The 23,706-nt window shown below is 27.9% G+C and overlaps 1 long non-coding RNA gene across 2 annotated transcripts; it reads left to right on the top strand.

Moving 5' to 3' along the window:
• The first annotated feature begins 6,965 nt into the window (after window positions 1–6,965).
• LOC115033742 lies at window positions 6,966–21,450 on the top strand. Of its 2 annotated transcripts, none has more exons than XR_003839051.1 (4): window positions 6,966–7,067; window positions 19,296–19,483; window positions 19,628–19,739; window positions 20,883–21,450. It is a non-coding gene; the product is annotated as an uncharacterized LOC115033742 (long non-coding RNA). The 2 variants fall into 2 exon arrangements; XR_003839050.1 differs by lacking the exon at window positions 6,966–7,067 and adding an exon at window positions 13,067–13,719.
• Window positions 21,451–23,706: the final 2,256 nt, after the last annotated feature.

Below are 23,706 nucleotides of genomic sequence, written 5' to 3' on the forward strand. Positions count from 1 at the left end.
CGTAGATGGACCGGCCCATGCAGGTCGCAGCGCTCGCGCGCGGTCCGGTCTTCGTCGCCACCGATCCCCTCCCCTGGGCCGTTCGCCGTCGTCTTCGCCACAACTGGTGACGGTATACCTACCCGTATAGACGATAATTCTTATAATATATTTCTTTATAATATACCCTCGAGATCGCGTGACTTTACAGACTTCTATACAGCATTAAATGTTTGTGAGACAATTTCACGCGCTTATAGATAATAGAGATATGGAATATGCATAGTCCAAAGCAATATCAACACTATAACATTGTAGGGGAGGGGGGTCGTGGTATTTTTGTGGATGAAACTATGAGAGATAATATTAATTTACAACATATTATCTATGATTACTCATGTCGATGTCATCAATGTCATTTATTATCAGGCAGAAGGGTAATTAGTAATTACCATATTTTTTATTTAATTTTTTTGATTTTATCGCATATATTTTGACGATTAAAACTGTTTCCTTGATTCATCACTTCAAAAAGTATTTAATCTTTTGAAAATATTTTTTTTACATAATTTAAATGTAATTACTCAATACGAAATAATATTTTTGAAAAAAAAATATTTTCTATTTTTATCGTTATAATTTTCATGTTTTTTTTTTATTTTTGATTGACAATATTTATTTGAAATACATAAATAAATAATAATCAATATTTTATAATACATAACCAAATTCAATCATTTGGCCAATGGACCCAAATACCCTAGTCCCACAGTGAGTCCTGCAATAAGTTGAGACTAATGTAAATTGTAAATGTAATACAGGGAACATTGGCCTATCGCAGTGAACGAGTACGTTTACAGGACAACTAATATAGGTACTTCCCGTGCTACATATTATAATTATTGTACCTATATTACCATTGAGTATACATATATAAACTCAATGATATTACGAATAAACCAGAAAACCAAGTGATCCACCATTTATATACATTTTTATTATATCACATATAATATAGATGTTCCCAAACTTTGTTTTTTGCGTATTATGCATGATTATTACAGATCGGCACATATTATACCACATATTATACTAGAGTGACTAAAAATATTATAACTGCTCAAAATGATATTAAAATTTACAAAAGGCGGCAGTACAATTGTACAAAATTACCTACATTTTAAGTTTTTTAATTATCCTATACAAATGTGTCATGCATACACTAGATGTATCACACTGTGCCTGTGTGACTGTATGAGATTTGTGTCAACGATTTCGGCTTATTGACGTATTTACCCTGATTCGGGAATACAATTACTAATGAATTACGATATGATAACAACAATTTACACAAAATATAAAGAGTTCGTCAACGTTTTCAAGTCCAGAAACGTTTTCACTCTTAGGTCAATCGTTGTCATTCATTGATTAAGAATTAAAATTTTTTTTATGAAACAGCATCTTATCATCTATTTAAAATAAATAATGGATTAATGATATTACTGAGTAGAAAAAGGTAATCATGATTTACAATAAACGAAATAAATGACAAATATAAAAGTATATAGAAAATATCATAATACGTGCGTTTGTATGAGTCATATAGTTTATTTTTCATATGAAAAGAGTTACGTAAGGTGCTTTTTCGTATCAAAGTAGAGAAAGGTTTGCTTCGTCATCTATATTTCGATGAATTTGTATAATTGTGGTTACGAAAAGCTCTATCCGAGTTGGTATAGCTGAATTTCCATTAGTAAAGTACCTATATTATACATTAATTTCATACATTATGTATAATTTATAAATCATAATATCACGTACTAATAGTATGATGCTGATATACCTACTGATATACTAACTGATGAATATTATTGTTTTCGACGAAGCTGCATACAAGATTCGTAATGGTGGTTTTAAAATAGATACATAACAATATATCTTATACCTACTTTAGTATAATAATTAATAACGCCGTACTCGATGACCTGATGCTATCGAAATAAATAATATAATACTATATGGTATTATCCACGATTCCACACATTATTCTTGCATCGCGGAGACTTAAACGACTACAGGCTGTTGAAGTGCGTAGAACAGCCGCGTATATGCGGCAGTGGTATTAGTGCGATTAATAATATTAATATCAACGATTGTTGAACGTTATATAACGGTGTATTTATATAGTATATGTATTAATATATTATGTATAATGCATATAATATTGTCACGACTGCAACAATGAAGGTCGCGGAGAGGATTATCGCCACGCGAATCAGGCCGAAAGAATGGGCATTCCACCTAGGTTTTATGGGTACTTATATATGTAGCGGGACAACACTGTCGCATATAATATAATAATGATAATATATTATAAGTTTAACTATATGACATGTACGATTTGCGAGTGGATACTCGAGTTCCATGATTTTGTCCCGCGCAGTAACTCGCGACAAACTATAATATTATACGGTTCTTATAATCCATAATGTATATTATTACCTATCCCGTTTTTATTTAATAAAACGTTTTCTCCCGGTGTATATGTCGATGGGGTCGATGGACACTTCATCTCTTATATTTTACTTATAATATATATATATATATTGGTACAACGCAGACACCACACATAATACATATTAATATAATTATAAATGATGCGTTGTTGCATAGGACGGCGTGATCCAAGTTTTCAGTGACGGTCGGCGGCGAAGAATTTCTATATAATATAACATTATATTATACTACTATAATACGCTATTACATATATTATAATATATATTATTATTATGACCCGCGGACCACACGCAATACATAATATACTGTCGTCGTATATTATACGATTCCTATCCGTAAACTGCTGCCGCGCAGAAAAATCTCACACAAGTACATAATATATTGTATACGTATATATTATTATACAATAAAAATATATAGAATATACGGAAACCGGTAAATATATGCGTATGAATTGTATGTATACACAAACACACACACACACACACACACACACACACACACACACACACACACACATATATACATAATAACATATTAAGACTTGATTGGTGTTGTGGTTTTATAACGGGTTCTTCCGACATTCGGACGATATTCATTCACGCGGCGTTTGCCTGGGGGCCACCACTCCGAATTCCGGGTCCAACCAGATTCAGGCGTTCCTAAAAGGAAGAAAAACCCCGAAAAAAATCCACGCGATGTGATCGATTTACGGGGCGATTGGTGTTACGAAGTTCGAAGTGTATCTATATTATCTGTTATATTGAATATAGGTATATTGTGTATAATACTATAATCGTGGTTTTAAGATATTTTTTTTTATCATTATGGTATTTTTATTGATACCCATGTATAGCCCATAAACAAAAAAAAATCGACTCGTATTATACTCCCATGACGAACTATGCTAAAAGTGTTTGGTACGATTTTAATCTTTTTCTGAGATATTTTGGTGCAAGATCGGATTGTACTGATTAAATTATTGTTTTTATTATTATTATTATATTATAGGGTTCACGGCGCCTGTATATGATTCGACGACATCGTCTTTTCGCAACGTATAATAATTAATATTATAAAATATAGTAGGCAGGTATTATATTGTGGCAACCGATAACGCAACTGTTTTTTGGTTTTCTATATACAGGGTGATTCACCAAGCATGCTCACTGCCTTTCTTCTTAAATAAGGCTACTTTTATTCAAAAATTTGATTTTTGCTATAATTTTTAAATATATACTTTAAGAAAATATTTTCAAATGTTTGAGATTTTTTGTACTACTTAAGGAGAACACTCTTTAAGTAGAGATACAAACTTTGGTTTTTTAAATGAAAACACCCCTTTTCAACTGCAAATTATACAGTGGATAAGTTTTCTAAAATTGTTGAGTATCAGAATCAAAATTTGTACTGGTAGTTTTTGAATTTTGAGTTATTAAACTTTTTGTTCTAAGTATAAAAGGTCCATGGTAATGGGTTTATAAGATATTTGAACTATGCTGATTTGAAAATGGTAGTCATTAATATTAGGTAATGTATCAATAACAATAATTTTTAAAAATGGCCCAAGTATAATAAATATTAGATCCAAATTTACGTCTGTTTTATATTCATGTAAAACCATTTTTAAAGACTATTATCACCTCAATACAAAAATTTTAATATCTAAGAAATGAGTCATTGAAATTTTGAATTAGGTATATCGACATTTTTTAAAAGACTATCCATTAAATAACTTACAGTAAAAAAGGGGGGGGGGTTCTCATTTGAAAAACAAAAGCTTGTATCACCAAAGGACAGTCCTTAAGTAATTAAAAATACTTCAAGAATTTTAAAATATGGTTTATTGACTATAAGTGTATTTAAATATTCTAAAAATCAGAATTGAACTAATTCATTATTAAAGGAAAAAATGGCGATAATCTTGCTTGGTGAATCACCCCGTATACAAAAGAGTGTAAATAATGAGAAAAAAATAAAACGCGGTAACCTCTCGAAATTTGGTCCACTTAAAATCGATACTGATCAAAAAAATTGGGGTGTCGCTCTACAGTCTACTGTATAGTTGTCATCATTGAGTGGGTCATTGCTCATTTATTCAATAATAAATCATTATAATTTATAGGTATACGAAAACGATGCGGAGCGGAAACAGCTTATATTTCTAAGAATATTTTATAATACATTACGATTACATTTTTTACTGCTATTATGCCATTACTAATCGTCTATTAGTATTTGTTTATTTTATTATTCAATTAGATAGTAATTGGTAGGTTTAATTTAATTTTGTCAAAAACAATTCAAATTTTCATATTATGTAAGTAATAATAATTATATAATATTTTATACTTTATTATTAATTGTTATTAACTGTTATTAACTTATAAGTCAATAATATACCGACGTATCTCGGTAGAACGGTGTTAATATCTATTACCAATAATGTTTTTGTGTGTAGGAAAAGATAATTTAAGTAATCGGGGAATATTTCAAGTTTCTACGACAGATATTTTTTTAAATAATAACAATGTTTGAGGATAAATCGTTATGTAATATACGTTTCAATATCCTGCAACTTTGTTGACATTATTTAAACTTCGACCGCTCATAAAAATGGATGTGTCTTTACGCTGTTATTTTTTTATTCCCATAAAATCTTGTGAGGAATCTTGTTTTCAGTTTTACCGATTAATAAAATTAATTAATTAAACAAAAAAATTAAGAACTTTTAACCACAAAACAATTTAAACATTTTTATGATTTTGACGAATTTCGTAAAATTGTTAAGTTTAAACGCTTGTGAAAAAATGTGTGACTATGTAATTATAGTTGCTAGCACAATTTGATAGTGTGTTTAAAATTTTAAAGTGTAAATATTTATTTTTTCGATTCTAGCGTTCTAGCATATGCAAGCACTGACAGGGGGACGAATTTATTTTATTCACAGAGGCAGTTTGTTTCACGTCACCCAGGTATGAATTGCATGTTGGATTCAATTGAATTATCACTATTATGGTACAAAATGTCATGTAAAGGCAGAGAAATATTTTTGAATAATTTTCAATGCGTATTATTGCATACTTATACAAATATTATTGAAATCTACAAGTCAAATAGTGCTTTGCCAATGTATAAAACAATAATTAACTGTATAGCCTATAGGCAAGCCTGGACTTGATGTATTTGCATATATTATTTGTTTGCCAAATACGTGTTTGAAATCAGATCCAAAAATAAAAATTGAATTAACTAATTTCTTGATGTTTATATATAGAATTGAAATTTGAAATTTAATTTTGCCTATTATTACATATTTACCTATATTGTGAGGTTTTTATTTTTACACGCATTCTTCTTATTTATTTTGAATTTTTTGTATTATTTATTAGACACACCTTAAAAAAAAATCTGTTAAGTAGATGTCACTCTGCTGTACAGTAGGTTTTAAGTGGATCATTGAATAATGGATGGTATTAAATTTGAATTAAATGATATAATATCATTGTATACGAAAAACGATTCTGAGCGGTAACGGTTAGTCAGTGTAGATATTTTATTGTTAGATATTACTTATTATTAGTACAGTAGCCGGTAAGTTGAATTAATATTATAAAAATACAACAAAATAACTAAAATAGTTATTCTTGGTTTTTTAATACTATGTAATTTAGTTCAAATTTGAACTTAAAATAACTATGAAAATAAACTGTGTTAATGTATTTTTTAGATTTTTTGGTAACAGAATTGATTACTTCCATGGAACTTTGCTTTAAATTTTTAATCCTTAGCTATAAAAGTTGAACATTTTATACATTTTTAACTAATAATAATTTGTAAATTCTCAATTTGATAAATTTCATCGAAATTTGAACTTAAAATGATTATAAAAAACTTGTGCCTATGTATTTTTATATTTTTCAACTGCTATTGTAACAATATATCAGGATCCTTATATTACATTTTGACGCTTTTTGGCCCAACAAATAAAACTTTATTGATATTCATAGAAAAAAAACAAAAAAAAATTAAATTAAATTTCTTTTAGTCTGTGTACACTGTACACTGCACATAGGAATTACTTGTAGATACCAACATAATAGTATGTTACTGTGATAGTTTGATGAGAAAACAATGTTGAATAGCGAATTCTGTGAAACGAATAACAATATATTAATTATATATGTGAATAAAGCGTGCCGCCGTAACGTATGCACATTTTATTATGAACTATAATGTTATCATATATCATATTTTGTTCGTAAATCATTACCACAACTGTAAAACGTACATACAAATACTATAATATATACAAAAATACGCATCTAATGAGTCGTGCGGTTGTTCGTTTTAACGACGGTGTCGTTCGTACGAGTACGCGTGCTATACCTATTAAAGTTAGTAGGTGATAGGTGTATTTATAAGTATATAATTATTACTACCTATATAATATATATATATAATATTACCTATACCTACCACTGCACATGACGCTATTGTTTTGTGCGCGTGTGTGTTAATGTGTCAACTGTCAAGAATGAATAAATGACGATTTTTCTGGCATTTTAACGGTGAAGTTTAAAATACTTTAATAATAATAATAATAATACATATATACATATACACATACATACATACATACCTAATATACCTAGTACATTGATAAATTATACGGTTGTTATAATATTTAAATTCAATTTTTACGGTGGTCTGCAGACATCGCCAACCATCATATAGACATCCACATAGTTATAGGTATAATATACGGTATATAGGTGGTCGCGCGTCGAGTGCTTATTTGATATTTCACGAAAGAGCAACAAACTATTACAAACTACAATATTCTATATAAATTATAAATATGATATACCGATGAATAGCAACAATATGATATCTTATAAACAGACACGTATTAGGGTGGATGGGGTTCAATTCATCCTCACTAAACTGTTTTCTGTGGACGTGCTTGCCGCTTGGTTATAAATCATTACAATATAATTATATAATATGATACTGTAGAAACTAGAAACAGAAAAAACTGACAATATATTTTAATTAAGGTTCTACATTTTAGGTATCTCTAATAATTTGTATTGTAGTCAATTTTAGATTCTGAGTGGAACGATGAATGTATTGATTTTACAATGATGTGTGTTTTTTTTTTATTTTTTTTTAAATTTTTTTTGTGTCTGTCATCACCTTTTAGGACAGTAAAAGTGCTTGGATTTTCTTCAACAGTACCTTTTCTCATAGGAAAGTGAATCTAGTTGGTACTTTTGGGGGTCAAAAGTAAAATTTTTCCAAGAGTTTTCAAAAGCGCCGTGAAAAACAAAAGAAAAATTAAGGAAAAACGGGAATTTTTATGCAAAATCTGTTGTCGAAAAAATTGACACTATTGTTACAATGACATTTGAAAAATATTAAAAATCTTTAGTCACAGTTTTTTTATTAGCATTTTAAGTTCAAAAATTGACAAAATATGTAAAAATCACGAAAATTAGCAAATTATTTTGAGTTAATAATTCGTAAAAATTTTTCTTTTTAGAACTAAGATTTTAAAATGTAATACAAGATTCCTTATAGGATAATCTACCTTTATCTAAAAAAAAATGTCTATAAGAAACTCAAATTAAATTTTTATGAGCGTTTGAAATTCATATTTTTACAACATTTGATATTCACTCGATTTCTTACGTAGGTAACGATTTTCTTATTTTGTTATAATTAAAAAACGAATGACTGTAGAAACTTGAAAATTTCACTGAATGTTTATATTAGCATTTTATATATACGATAACATTTTGAAAATAATTTGACTCTGAGCTGTTGACGGACATTGTAAGTTTTTAATTTTTTTAGTTTTTTTTTCTATAAATAACAATAAAAGTTTTATCTATTGGGCCAAAAGTGTAAAAAATTAATACAAGACTCCTGATACATTGTTACAATAGCAGTTGAAAAATATTAAAAATACATAGGCACAATTATTTTTTTATAAGCATTTGAAGTTGAAATTTGACAAAATTTATCAAATTTAAAATTGAATAATTATTTTTTAGTTAAAAATTTATAAAAATGTTCAACTTTTATATCTAAGGTTTGAAAATTTAAAACAAGATTCCACGTAAATATTTAATTCTGTTACCAACAATTCTAAGAAATACATAAGCACAGTTTATTTTTATAGTAATTTTAAGTTCAAATTTGGACGAAATTACATATTAAAAAACCCTGGAATAACTATTTTAGTTATTTTGTTGTGATAGTATAATATTATTTGTGGGTACTTGAAACTTCTAAAGTATACTATTATATATCTATGATAGTACCACGGTTTGTTGTTGATGTATAACGCGTTACCTAATGGATATTGTGATATGATTAAATTGGAATTTATTTTTGTTACCTATTATAGGTCAATTTTTTTTTATTACTATAGATAAGTATACCTATGATATGTATGTCTAATAACTAGACTGAAAAACCGTCTCCGCTTAGAATCGTTTTTCTTATACAGTGATATTATATCATTGAATTCAAATTTAATACTATCCATTATACAGTGACCCACTTGTAACCTACTGTACAGCAGAGCGACATCCACTTACCCACCTTTTTTTAATATAGATTTTAAATATTATATGTAATTATATGGTTATTGTCAATCCTTGTAATATAAAATATAATTTAATACTGATAAAAAACAAAGGTTATTACCTACTTATTAGTTATTAGTTATTTGTTATTTCATAGTTTATTAAGTACATTTGTCACTTGCCAGTTATTATTATATATGAATAGTTCGAGTATAATGTAAATATTCTGATCAATTATCAAAGGGCCCAACCCAGAATAACAGATTACTGCTCAGGTTAATTTTTTTTAGTAAGTGGGTAAGAGAACGTCTCACTTGTATGTGATTTCTCCGTTTTACAAACGTAAACCCTGGCCAGTTCCTCGGTTTAAGGGGGGAGGGAGCAGGAGTCACGTAAGTCCACGGACCTTAACGTATGTAAACATTCATAGTTTTGTACCATAACGGTGATTTACAATACCAAATTTGATTTCATCATAACCAATTTTATGTGGAGAGTATACTAGAGTGAATTGACGCATTATAAAATTAAATGGTAAGGAAATTATCTATGTTTATACCCTTGAATTTTACAAGAGTTATATGAATTTTTAAACTGCAATAATTTACACTTCCCTTAAAAATTAAAAAAAACCTAACGTATAGTACCTAACGTAAAACATGAATAATGTTCTTTTTATTTTTTTATTTTTTTATCAATTAACCCTCGGAAACTTATGCCATTGGATGGTTTTTAACTGTGGGGGAGGGTACTGTAGGTTAAACACGTGTGTTTGTTAGTTTGATAGATTTTTTTAGTGGGCACTCTTAGGTATCTGCCATGCCCAGGTGGGGGATGGCGGCACTAAGAAAAATACCACCCGCAGCCGAGGTTTAAAATTTTATTTTATTTATTGCAAAATAAGGTTTATTTCCAATCTGTATTTATAGTAATACATGTATACATAATAAGCAAATGAGATAAAATTAAAAGAAAAATAAATAGAAAGACAGGAAAAGGGGAGACGCCCATTGACGGCCACTCCCGAGTCCTGGGATAATGTTCCTATTTCTTACCTTTAAATTTGATAATACATATAAATTATATACTACTCATAGGCTCAAAATATGGAGAGAATTAGAGAGAACCCCCAGTTTTGAAATATATGCACACTAAATTGGATCTGCTGAATTTCTGTTCATATTTGCTGAGTTGTATACCTACTATTGTGACTGAGACAACACGTACGAGTTTAACGTCCTTTTAAAAGATATTTATCAGTATTGTACTACCTACGACATGTTGTAAATATTACTATATAGGTACCTATATCCTGTAAGTCAGGGATAGGCAACTGGCTGCCCGCGGGCCGTATCCGGCCCGTATACCATTTTTCACTGGCCCGTGCTACATTTCAATTTAGTTTATAAAAATATAAAATTTTAAGATTTTTCTGTATTTTTCTGTATTTTATTTTATCATATTTATAAAATTATTGAAATCCATATAATGTTTAACGGAAAACGTAGATATAAATTCTTATCTAGTATTGAATTATTAAATGTAAATAATATTATATTTTTTATAGTAGTATAGTTAACAATTAACATTAGATTTTTTTTTTGCTTTCTATGTTGTCTGGTCCACTAGATTTTTTCACATTTAATATTGGCCCTCTAGTTGCATTGAGTTGCCCATCCCTGCTATAGGCTATAATACATAATATGTAACAAAGTATAGATAGAAATGCATTTTCCTGGTGAATTTTTAGTGTTCCGAATATTAATCACGATGATTAAAATAGAAAAATAATTATATAGAAATAGAAACATCCAACCCTCGTAGGTACCTATACTCGAATAATTATTAATAAATAATAATATATATTTTGTTTTCATCGGCCATTTTATACTACTCGAACTGCAAACAAATCCTTTATAGACTATGGTTATTGAATTTCCTACCTAGTATTTAATCATGCAATTTCCAGTTTTTTTTATGATTAAAATCGTTATTTATTTATAAACACAATATACACAATACAATATGAAAATAATAATTTATAAATCAACCACAAACGTTTGTATTTCATTATTTAACTTAACGCTGTCATTCTAGATACCTACCTACCGAATATTATAATATAGTGTTAGGTATTTCGTTATATGTTTAAAATACTTGAAAAATATGAGGTTACAAATTCTAAAAACTTGATTACAAATGGTTACAAATTGAGAAAATAAGATTACTTACACTAATTTTGTAAAATGTCTTATAAAGTGGGGGGGGGGGGGCTAACTTCAGACACATTAAAATATACTGTACTAATAAAATGTTGATTTACTTTGTTTATAGGTACTGCTTAACTGCCTAAAAGTAAATGGTTCGAGTTTATTGAACCTTCTTTTAATTCGACTTATTTGAATTTATACTTTCGCGACCATTTTCGAAAGCAAAATAATTTGAAAACTAATGAACATATAGCTGTATGCTGGTAAATAAATTTTTGCACGTATGAAGAACAATGTGCAATTGTAGAAATGTTTTATATTTCCGTATTAAAGTGAATAATTTCTATTCTGACACGAATTAGCTATAACAAGTCGGGTTATATACCTAGTCACGTAGGTATAGGTATAAGGTTCATACCTATACATCCAGACATACATCTACTCTACCGTGCAGCAGAAGTCATATTATGGGTATATGCTATGTACCTATATAAATATATAATATATATTATTATTATCCTGCATTATTGTGACCGCACCATGTTTCAAATTCTTCCCAATATTAATCTCAGCTGTAATCGGGTGTTTCAGAAAGGTAGAGCGAAATTCGACTTTCACAAAGATTCACGCAAAATATTATTGTTCTGAATGCTTGCACAGAAATTATTTATCTTGAAAAATATTGTCAAGTAAATATTAAATAGAATATTTCATACCGGATACAGTTTGATGAAAATAAAAATGTTTCAAATAAATTTTTTTTAATTGAGTCTGCTAGATATATTATTTTACACCATTGTTCTAAATAGTTTATTTTTATATATTCAATTTTGAGCACCTAGAGGTGTACCTATATATTTACTTTTTTAAATATCCCGAGACAGCGAGTCACTTATTTCGTTCAAATTTACAGTATATAATATCTAGACGACTATAAATTACTAAAAAAACTGTTGAGGTATTTAAAATAAACGGTTTATCAGTCACTTTATCTTCATACCAATTTTTATAACCTATTTTAGTGTTGTACCTAGTCCATAAGTATAAAGTAACTACTCGTAGTAAGTCGTAACTACCCACACTTTGAATGTGCTAAGTTAGCCCCTATAGTACCTACATCAATAATAAATTAGTAATACATTTTACGCATACAATATTATACATTAATTAGGTATACATCTTTACACCTCATTACTACACGTAACACGTTTACTCATATACTTAATATGTATAATATAATAATATGTAGGTATGTTTGTTACATTAATATATTTTATTATCATAAGCGTGTGCATGGGGTAGTCAAGGTAAGCACTTGACTACTCTGCGAACTCCCCCCGGCACCCCTCAGTATTCAATATTATTATTATGATAATTGATAGTCAATCATCAAATACTTTTTTACTATGGTAAAATATGTAGTTACATGAGGTTACTCCGTCCAAATTAGTTTTTATAACTTAGGTGTGAATATGAATATTATATATACGTAATATATGTGTGTGTGTGTGTGTGTGTGTGTGTGTGTGTTTTGAAGAAATCCATATAATTTTACGGATTTGGCTTAGGTTCTGGCTAAGAGATTCCGAAAGGTGGCTGGACATTCCCAATTATCTCTTCTTCTCTTACCTATTCTGGTAATCTGGTCAATTTCTATTTAGTGGTCGTAAAAAATTGCAAAATACAACGGAAAAGAATTTTTAAAAAAACCAACCTGTAAGTTTTCTTTTTTTATTAAAATTAATTATATTTTTGCTCACAAATATCAAATATTTTAGGTATATTTGAAACCTCTGCTATCAGCCCTGGCTTAAAAATATTGTTTTCCAATACCATATCGTTATGTCGCATAATTTATGTGTTCTAGGGTCTTATGGTATATATTGGTAATCGAAATGTAACCATAAGTTTGAAATTTGCAGTGCGATGGGTATTACTCGCACGAATATTCCATTTATTATTTTTTATACTTGATAACAGGTGATAATATCAATACAAAAACAACAAACCAATAATACGTTTGTACTATTTGTGATGTTGTCGTGTCAAAATCAACCGTACCTATCCAAATAATATACAGTTTACACTTGAAAACCAGATGGGAACGACAGCCGTGCAGTGTTTCGCGTGGAAATAATATTATAATATATTACATGACACCTTCAAAATTAAATGCTGTAATATATAATAATATTGAACAATACTGTATCATAAACACAAAGCGTACATTATTATTGTGATGACATGTGCAACGTATACGACGACACTGCGCTTCAAATGTGTACTTAACGTTTTTTTACGTATCAAATATTGGTCTGAGCTGTCTACATAGATGTAATATATAATTAAATGTTTTGATAAAATCAACTAAGTGTGTGTGTGTGCGTGTGTGTGTATGTGAACTAGCTACCTGACCTGTAAGTATAATATAACAAAATTGTGGTTCGTGACGAGACAGTAGTAGAAACTTTTATTGTTTTTTCAAACTGTTTGAAAAAAATGTATAAATTATAACTTTTGTGCTTCGATATCATTAGACATTATTTATTTGTATTTTCGTCCAGTCGGGATGTATATAGTATCGTAGAAAACCACACGATATTATTGATTCATATTCGTCAAACTTACATAAACTGTAATTCATAATATAATATTTTAAACATAGGTATATACATAATATAAGCAAATTTATAGTTTTGAATACCTTTTTTCTTGTATTTTCTATGTGCAGGCCGGGCAAGCACGTATACAAGGGGGGGGGGGGTTAAACTAAAATAAATAGTTGTGTAATTTATTTATGTATATAGATTATGAACCCCCCAGAAATCGACTATAAACCCCCTAATTTTTTTTTTGTACGTGCCTGACTATACGTTACATAGATATAATGTGTTATGTGATCGTCACGCTGTCAGGACGGGAATGTTAGTAACAAAAATTATACTTATGTCGTGTTCCCTGTAGGGCGATGAATTTTTTACTATCATATGATGTGTATATTATATAGGTATATGATATCGTGGAAAATAATCGATTTTTATTTTGGGGGATATTTTCTCATATTTACTACTCAGATCTAATTTATAATTTTTAAATTTAGTATTCATTGGATATTCTTGAGAATTTTGAAAATCATTTAAAACAAATTGAATTCTTCATTTCTCTGCACAGGACAACCGGACACATTTTTAATTATTCAATTTCGTTTTCACGTCACAGAATTTGATTAGAATGAAACAATTTAATGAATTCAATTGGCTTTATTTCAATTTTGAGAGTATAATAATATTATTATATAAATTAATGAAAACCCGTCTGGTGAATAATTTATAATATTATAGTATATAGTATATACTATATACGACGAAATCATCGCGTATGTCTTGTGGGCTTCATGACGATTTTCTACTTTCATAGTTTTTCAGCCACCAGCATATGCCTATTTATATTTGGTCCTATGAATATATACTTGTAATTTATACACCACGTTAGCGTTCGTAATTCGTTTTTATATAATAATAATTAATAATGCACAATATCGTCAGTGTTTTAAGGAATCTTAAATGCATTTTTTTGTGTCCAAAATTTTATCTATCAATTGGACATTTAAACGATAGCGTTATTGGTTACAAGCCTGCAATATTGTTCATCCACTCCAACAGAATATTTAACGAAAGGCTGATGAAGTTAATGAAAATTGTTTTCCAGCTATTCGATAATAATCATCTCGTTTTTTGTTATAAGATATTTATTATTGGTGCCTATGTTATGAATTTATGTTGTATGGTATAGGAAAAAATATTGTCCCGCCTGTGAGGCTTTGACTATAATAGATAATAATATATTTAAATAATCGTTTTTACTTAAATAATTTTAAAAGTTATATAAGTAATCTAAAGTCTACTTTCCAAACGTGAATATAATAAAAGTCTCACAGGAGTCAACACAACGGTTAAATGTTAAAACCATATATTGGTACATAGTTATGGTATAATACCGACAGGAATTCATACTATTATTATTATTATTATTATTATTATTATTTAATAATAATATGCACTCGGCAGCTAAAAAAACATTCTCGGGTATGCGTCTTTTTCACGTATAGGTAGGTCGTAGGTGACAATGGTAAACAATTTTTATAATAATGTAAAAAAAAAATATGTCGTTTCACTCGAAACCATTATTTTCTCTACAAAAGTTCTTGTTGCGAAAATTGTAAGTACAAGTATATATAGTCTGTACTTTTAGGAGGTCGTTTTCGGATATTTCTCGCAGTACTTTTAATTTTTTTTCAACGTCTACTCGATTTAAAAGACTCAAGCTTCACTGCTGTTGAGACTACTATGTATGTATTTCAAAATATAACAAAATGGGTATATATTATGTGATTTACTAAAAACTTGGAATTTATAGAGTTTAATGTATCTCATAATAATTGTTTAAATAAATTATCAACTTTACTAAAAAACGATGGTCTGGATATCTCTAAATATGGTAGAACTTTGATGAACACACGCCTAACATTCCGTGAGAAACAAAAAAAAAATCGCATTATTGATGGAAATTTCAAATTTGTTAAATAGAATATTAAACAAATGTGGTTCTAATTTGGCATGGTTCACAAAATTATTTTGTTAAACAGAAAATTTTGTTGGTTAAATGAAAGTTTTATTGTAGGTATAATAATGCAAATAAATAAAAATATAATTGAGTAAATAAGTAAATTACAGATATTTTGCATGTAGTTTGCATGTAGTTTACTTATTTTAAACAATTAAATATCTGTGTAATAATAATGAAATAATAAAAAATACGATCAAAACTGTTTATATTTTTGATGGCTGAAAATGAAAAAAACACTAACGAGCAGCCAGGGTGATACTTTGTTTCTACGTACAATATAATATTCAAATAGTTACCGCTCAGTATAAAATCTTAAAAACAGTTTCGTTATAGTATCAGTTTATAAATCATATCTAAATCGATTATATATACCTAATTTATAAGTAAAATACAACCGCGGTTGATCTTTGAATTTGGTATATCTTCTACGACATGGATAACAATCGAAAAAGGTCATTTTTGGACGATGACAGTGACAACTTTATCAGAAAAATGCCTAAAGCGTTTCACATTATTACCATAAGTAAGTGTAGTATAGTAAATACGTTTTCACTGTTTTTAACACTGAAGGAGTCCCTTGATCACTGGAGTCACTCAAGGTAAATCATTAGGCCCTATATTGTTTAATATATATTCACTAGGTATACCTGCATCTTTATTAAAAGGTGAATTATTCATGTTCGCGGATGACATAGCACTAGTTAATTTCGAAGATAATTGGGAATAATTGAAACATATTGTCGAAATTGATTTACGGTATATCTATGACTGGATGGAAAAAAATCTGATATCACTTAACATAAACAAATCAGTTTGTATGCCAATAATTACTATACTTTATAGCTTCCTGTTGGATATATATTTATGATACATAAATGTGGAACTGATATGACAAATTGTAGTTGTAAACCAATTAAAATGGTATTATCATTCAAATATTTAGGAGTGATGATAGATTTTAACCTAAAATGGTCAGAACATATACATAATATCAAAAAGGTGGGTAAGTGGATGTCGCTCTACTGTACAGTAGGTATAACAAGTGGGTCACTGTAATGGATGGTGTTAAATTTGAATTCAATGATATAATATCATTGTATAAGAAAAACGATTCTGAGCGAAAACTGTTAGTCAGCCTATGGTATTACTAAGTATATTTGATGATATTAACTACTTAGGTGAATAAAGTAACTTATATATAACCTATTTACGTGGAATCTTGTTTTAAATTTTCAATCCTTAGCTATAGGAGTTAAAAATTCTATACATTTTTAACTACAAAATAATTATTACATTTTAAATGTGATAAAATTTCTACATTAAATGCTTATAAAAAAAAATTGTGCCTATGCATTTTTAATATTTTTCAACTGCCATTGTAACAATATATCAGGAGCCTTGCATTAAATTTTCACGCTTTTTTATCCAACAAATACAATTTTATTGATACTCATATAAAAAAAAAAAATAAAAATAAAAATTTAAAATGGTTCGTAAAAAGCTCAAGTCAAATTATTTTCAAAATTGTATGGTGTATAGAAACTGCTAATATAAACATTCAGTGAAATTTTCGAATATCTACAGTCATTCGTTTTTTAATTACAATAAAATAAGAAATCGTTACATGACAAATCGAGTGAATATCAAATGTTATAAAAATACGAATTTCATACGCGCTTAAAAATTTAATTTGACTTTCTTGTAGGCATTTTTTATTTTTTGATAAAGGTAGACAAATTTACGAAGAATTTTGTATTAAATTTCCAAATCTTCGATTTAAAAAGAAAATTTTTTATGAATTTCAAAATAATTTGCAAATAATTTGCAAAAAATTGTGACTATGGATTTTTGATTTTTTTCATCTGCCTTTGAAACAATATACTAAGAAAATCTAAGCATTTTTAAGGTCCAAAAAGGTGATGACAGACACAAAAATTAAAAAATTAAAAAAAACACATCGTAAAATCAATACATTCATCGCTCCGCTCAGAATCTAAAATAAAATGAAGAGCTTAACAGTATTATTTTAAAAAATTTGATCCCTTGATAAATCATGAATTGAAGACAAATTTACCTGACACTGTGTTATTCGATTTTATTATATGGCATAACATGTTGGAGAGGCATCAACAGAACAGATATCAATACTTTGTATGTTACACAAATATGGTTGTAAAAGTAGCATACTCCCTACCATTAAAATACCCATCAGTCATCAGAGGAATTATTCAACCATACTAATATATTATCTGTTTATAAATTATACATTAGACAAAATTTAGTTAAATCCATACAGAACCATGCACTTAATTAACTAGTTCTAGAAATTCTCCTAATTAGGTACATGGGAAAAACTATTTTCAACAGTGTAAATAACGAAGTAAAGAGTTTAATAAAAAGTTATGTGAAAGTCAATCCAATAATACCAATGATATAGTTAATACAAATTGAATAAAAAAGGCAATACATAAAATAGTTAGTGATCTTGATGATAATGTGTGTATCAATAAAATCATAAAAAGTCAATATGTCTGAACATAATATTGTATAATATATTAATATGCACTTATAATATGTAATGCTGATGTTAACTTTTGTTTCTAAAGTTTCTTTTATCCTGTTATGTTTATTTAATTATCATATTTTTATTTGTATAAGTATTTAACTTTAAACAAATTGAAATGTCGGTGAACTCCGATACCAGATACAAGATTATAGCTCAGTTGGTATTCATATCAGCTACCTATTATTAAAGTATTTTATTGTAACTATTTAATTGTTCTGGCTGAATAAATAAATAAATAAATAGATAAAAAACAGTTTAAAATAGTGTTTCAAACAGTACCTATTTTTAAAACAGTTTAAAACTCAAACAATTTGTTTTGTTTATAACATCATTTTGAACAAAAAAACAGTTTAAGAAAAAAAAAACAATATTCACTTGGGTTTTACACTGTTTTAAACATAATATGTTTATTCGTTTTAAACCGTTATAAAACATTTAAAACAAATGTCAAAATTAGAAATTGTTTAAACCTACATGAAAAAATTCTAGAATGCATGTAATGATATTATTACAAATAAATTATTTCCAGTAGGTAGGTGCTACTGTAATAATATTTTGTATTATTACAATATTCCATAGAAAAAAAAATAGTGAATTCAGTAATAGACGTTTGTAGTGTGATTCCTATAAGTATCTATGTATATAAAATCTACATTATTTAGTACCTACCTATAAATACCAGAGTTGCCCATCATTAGGCAATCTTATAGTTTAACTTTAAATATTTGTATAAATATTTATTTATATGCTATATTAATCATAAAATGAAAAATGTCTAACAATAAGTTATTAATTTTTCAGATTCAAAAGTATTGGTCACCATGTATTTTTTACACTGTGTATTTCATTCCTTTGTCAAAAAACTTCACTCATTATGGAAATGATAGAAAAGATTTGATTAAATACAGTATACAAGATTCTCAAAATGAATTTATCATTGTGACCCTAATAATTACTGTGGACATGGCATTTAATGAATCTATACTAAAGTATCTGCTTACTAAATAATAATATTTGTAATGTATTGAGTTATAAATAATTAAAAATAACTAATAAGTATTGTTGTTTTCAATTTTTGGTAGATATTGACTTTCACAGACTAGAATATAATAGTAACGATTGTTTTATTATAGAATTTGAAGAAGCATCTTTAAATATCATTACAATTTTGGGATGAACTGGTAAAAGATAGTGCGAGTAGAATTATTTTAGAAAAATTATCAAGTACACCAGATTTAACCAATAGTAAGTACTCCACAAATCACAGTTCAAAATATATTATTTAGTTTATTTTACTGGTACACAACTATACAATTTAAATATTAAGTCCCTTGCAGACATTGCTTAAAACAAACAGCATAATATATAGTAAATAATAATGCATTGAAGAGTTTGTAAAATTATCATGATTTATTTAATTTTTGGTACCTACACAAATTCACAATATTATAAATATGCTTTTGAAATAGAGCCACTGTAATAGATAGTAGTGACTTTATTGTCTCAAATAAATGGTTCGTTTAGTATCTAATAGATACCATATAATAAAGGATAACATTTAAAAACAAATTCCTAATTATTAGGCAGGTACAATAATCAGGGATACCCGCAGAAATGTAACTCAGGGAGGGCAAAAAAAATTGTAAGTACCTAAATACTTATGGGAAGATTGACCACTAAATCTTTCATCTACTCATATTTTGTAATACTATCATTAATATATTTTTTTAAATCTACTGTAGTAGGTACTTATTATTACATTTAAATTAGTAAAATAAAAATATGTTTAAAGAAAGAGTTACTTTTAAATAATTAAAAATACTACATTATAATTTATAACTGAATTATTAATTAGGTATTTAAGTAATAGTTATATTCATGAAAATTAAAAAATTAAAATTGACCTTATTGGGCAAATAATATTGGCTATTTACTAAGTATCCAGGTACAAATTGTATTCTTGTATTAAATGAAAAAATTCATACTTAAAGTTTGAATGTAATTAATTTAATTCACAAAAACATTAAATTTAAAGATATGATGGTAGAATTTTATTTTTAATAAAGTATTAACAAGAAATTAAATATAAATAATCCAATATAAGAGTTTACCTTTTCTGTTTATCAAATGAAAAATAATCGTAATGTTTTTTTTTACGATTAAATACCTACATGACTTGTTAGGTACAAGGATTTTCGAATAGTCGCTGAATACCTAAGACCAGGTTTATGTAAAAAAATTCTAATGTTGTAATGCCCCCCCCCCACTGCCCCCTCTCCGGGCATCCTTGACTATAGAACTAATGTTATTAGTAGTCGGTATTTTGTAAATAAGATAACTTACCATTCCGCTCAGTTCTAACCATTTTTTAAATTGCTGTATTTTCAGATTCAAAATACCTAACAATTTTGTACTTGTTACATAGTGTGCTACTTCCTTTATCAAGAAAAATAACAAAGACGAGAACGGAAAAAATATCATGTAAAATATGGAATCAATAATTCCAAAAATTCAATCACAAAAATTACTGAAACTCCATTGGAAATTGAAGAACTTTTAAAAAAAATAGCACTGAATGAAGGTTCTATCTGTTCTATAGCTGATAATATTATAAGAATGGATAGGCCACCAAAACTTAAAACCCTTTGCTGATGTGAGAGCACTATATAATAGCAGTCTGCAGGGCCATCCTTAAGGGGGGGGGGGGCGAGCAGAGCTCAGACCCTGGGTCTCGCGTTTGAAAAAAGTGGTAAAATTGGTTTTCGCCCTGGGCCTTGCAAATCCTAAGGACGGTCCTGGCAAGCCCGGATTAAGGATCAATTGAGCCTCAAGACACCTTACACTCAGTGGGCCCCTTTTCAACTTTAACTTCAAAATAATTGTATCATTACATATTAACGACTTAACATTATAATTTTTTACCATACAAAAAATATACAGAGTGTATCATATGTCATTGGACGCGGTTTTTTTTTTAACAATTATGAATCAATGATATGGAATTTCGTTAAAACAAATAAGACGTGTTTATTTATTCTTAACAGGCAAGTTTTTTTACATTTTCAAAATTTTTAAACACGCAGTTGTTCCAATAATAAAATCAACTTAATTTTTTCAAATGATGACCACTATATTTTTTGATCGATTCTGGTAAAACTTTTTTCTGAATATTTTGACAGTCAAAATTTGACATCATTTAATAATCAATTTTGGTTCGCTAGGTTGTTAACTATGGTCCTTTAAAGTTTAGTTTAATATGCATTAATACTTTTAACTGAAATACCTAATATACAAGAGCTAAATATTATTTTCTTATACTACCTTTTTGAATAGTTAAATCGGTAATCTAAAATGCTCAAAAAAAAAAACATAAACAAAATTGTTGGCATGTTCATTATTTAAAGTTCCCCCCCCCCTCCCCCATAATCTGGGCTTGGGTCCTGGCAGTTTGTCTCATCCACATTCCTGGCTTAGTCCCCTTTTTTTGTTATATAGGAATGGCCTATCCATTCTTATATCATATATTCATATATAGTCCTATCCAACCATGTATATTGATTGTTGATACATTTATTTATTTGATCTTCAAACAAATTTTGATAAATTTTAATGCAGTCAATTATGTAACTTAATAACTTACAATTTGAAAAGCATTTGGTGTATATTTCAAAATGTTCCATGTTTTTAATGTAGAATATCTGCCCCGATTGGAGGATGTGTGGTTGTTTTTACAAACTTTTTTTCATAATCATACAAAGTATGTTAATTAAACAAGTTTTTTCAGTACTTAAGGGCTAGGGAATTATTCATTTGTTGTTATTTAACTATTTATTTTCTTTATAGTTACTTTAATACTTTCTATAATAATATACTTATAATTTTAAATAACTATTCATGTATGTATATTATATATCTAAATTTATTTCTTTTTGTTTTTTAATGTCATTACATTTATTTTATAATTATTAGTTATGTTTGATTATATACCAACCTAATCATTTTATTAAAATGTACTAAATTTGTCCTATTTGTTAAATGTATTATACATTATACATTTAACATCTATAATGGATATTGTTTAATTTGAATACAGGGTAATTTTTTAAGTATGTTTTTTCCTATTTTTGTGCTTGAATTTTGAATATATTCAAATTCTGATTTTTGAAATTCTTAAATACACTTGAAGACAGTGGTGTATATAGAAATAATTTTTGGGGTGGGCTATAGTAGACAGAAACTAGCAAGTGATCTATTACTTAGAGGCTGCTGTCTACTATATATTTAACAGTTTCTATAAATATATTTGTATTTGTTATTTTTCAACCGGCTATGAAATATCTTAACTTATAATAGTACCAAATAAAATATATTGTTGTTCTATTTAATAAGACTGTAATTTCAGGTGCTGCAGCCCACTAGGCCCACCCCTATATACGCCACTGCTTGAAGACCGTATTTTTGTTTTCTTGAGATTTTTTGTCCCATTTAAAGATGATCCTGTGTCAATACAATCTTCTGTATTTCACCAACCTTTTTAATTTTTATTTATCAAGCAGACATTTTTTTTTTAATTATGATGTACACGACAAAATTCAAGCTTGAGCTCTTTAACTTTGTGTTCAAAGGATAATAAAATGTCTATGGTAATGGGTTAAGTAGATATGGGTACTTAGATAATTTGAAAAAGTTATTAATTACTATTGATTTGTCAACATAAATAATTTGTAGAAATGATCCGAGTATAGTAAATACTTCATCTAATATTACATATAGACTATATTATATATTTTTGTTAAGCCATATTTAAGAATTAATTTCCTTAGTATAAAGTTAATATAAACATTTTAATAATTCAGAAACTACTTATTAAAATGTTGTCTTAAGTTTTAAGTGTACGCATATACAATTCTATTCATATATTTAAAAAATGTGAATACCTACCTATTATGATTATTTTTTTTATAAATATATTGGATACCTATTACGTAAATTATTAATAAATAAATTCATTAAAACATAATTTTCATATTCCTACTTGGTTATTTTTTAATTTATTTGTTTTAACTTCAGTAGAAACTGTTCAAAATGACATCGGTTGTAGTGACATATTAAATTTGAAAATTGATTCCTATATTGTATTATTTTAACAATTAGTATGACGTCTGTATAATGACTACCTACCAGCAATCTATATATAGTTTGAAGCGACATG

This window comes from Acyrthosiphon pisum, chromosome A1, assembly GCF_005508785.2.
Source record: "Acyrthosiphon pisum isolate AL4f chromosome A1, pea_aphid_22Mar2018_4r6ur, whole genome shotgun sequence".
Lineage (NCBI taxonomy): Eukaryota > Metazoa > Arthropoda > Insecta > Hemiptera > Aphididae > Acyrthosiphon > Acyrthosiphon pisum.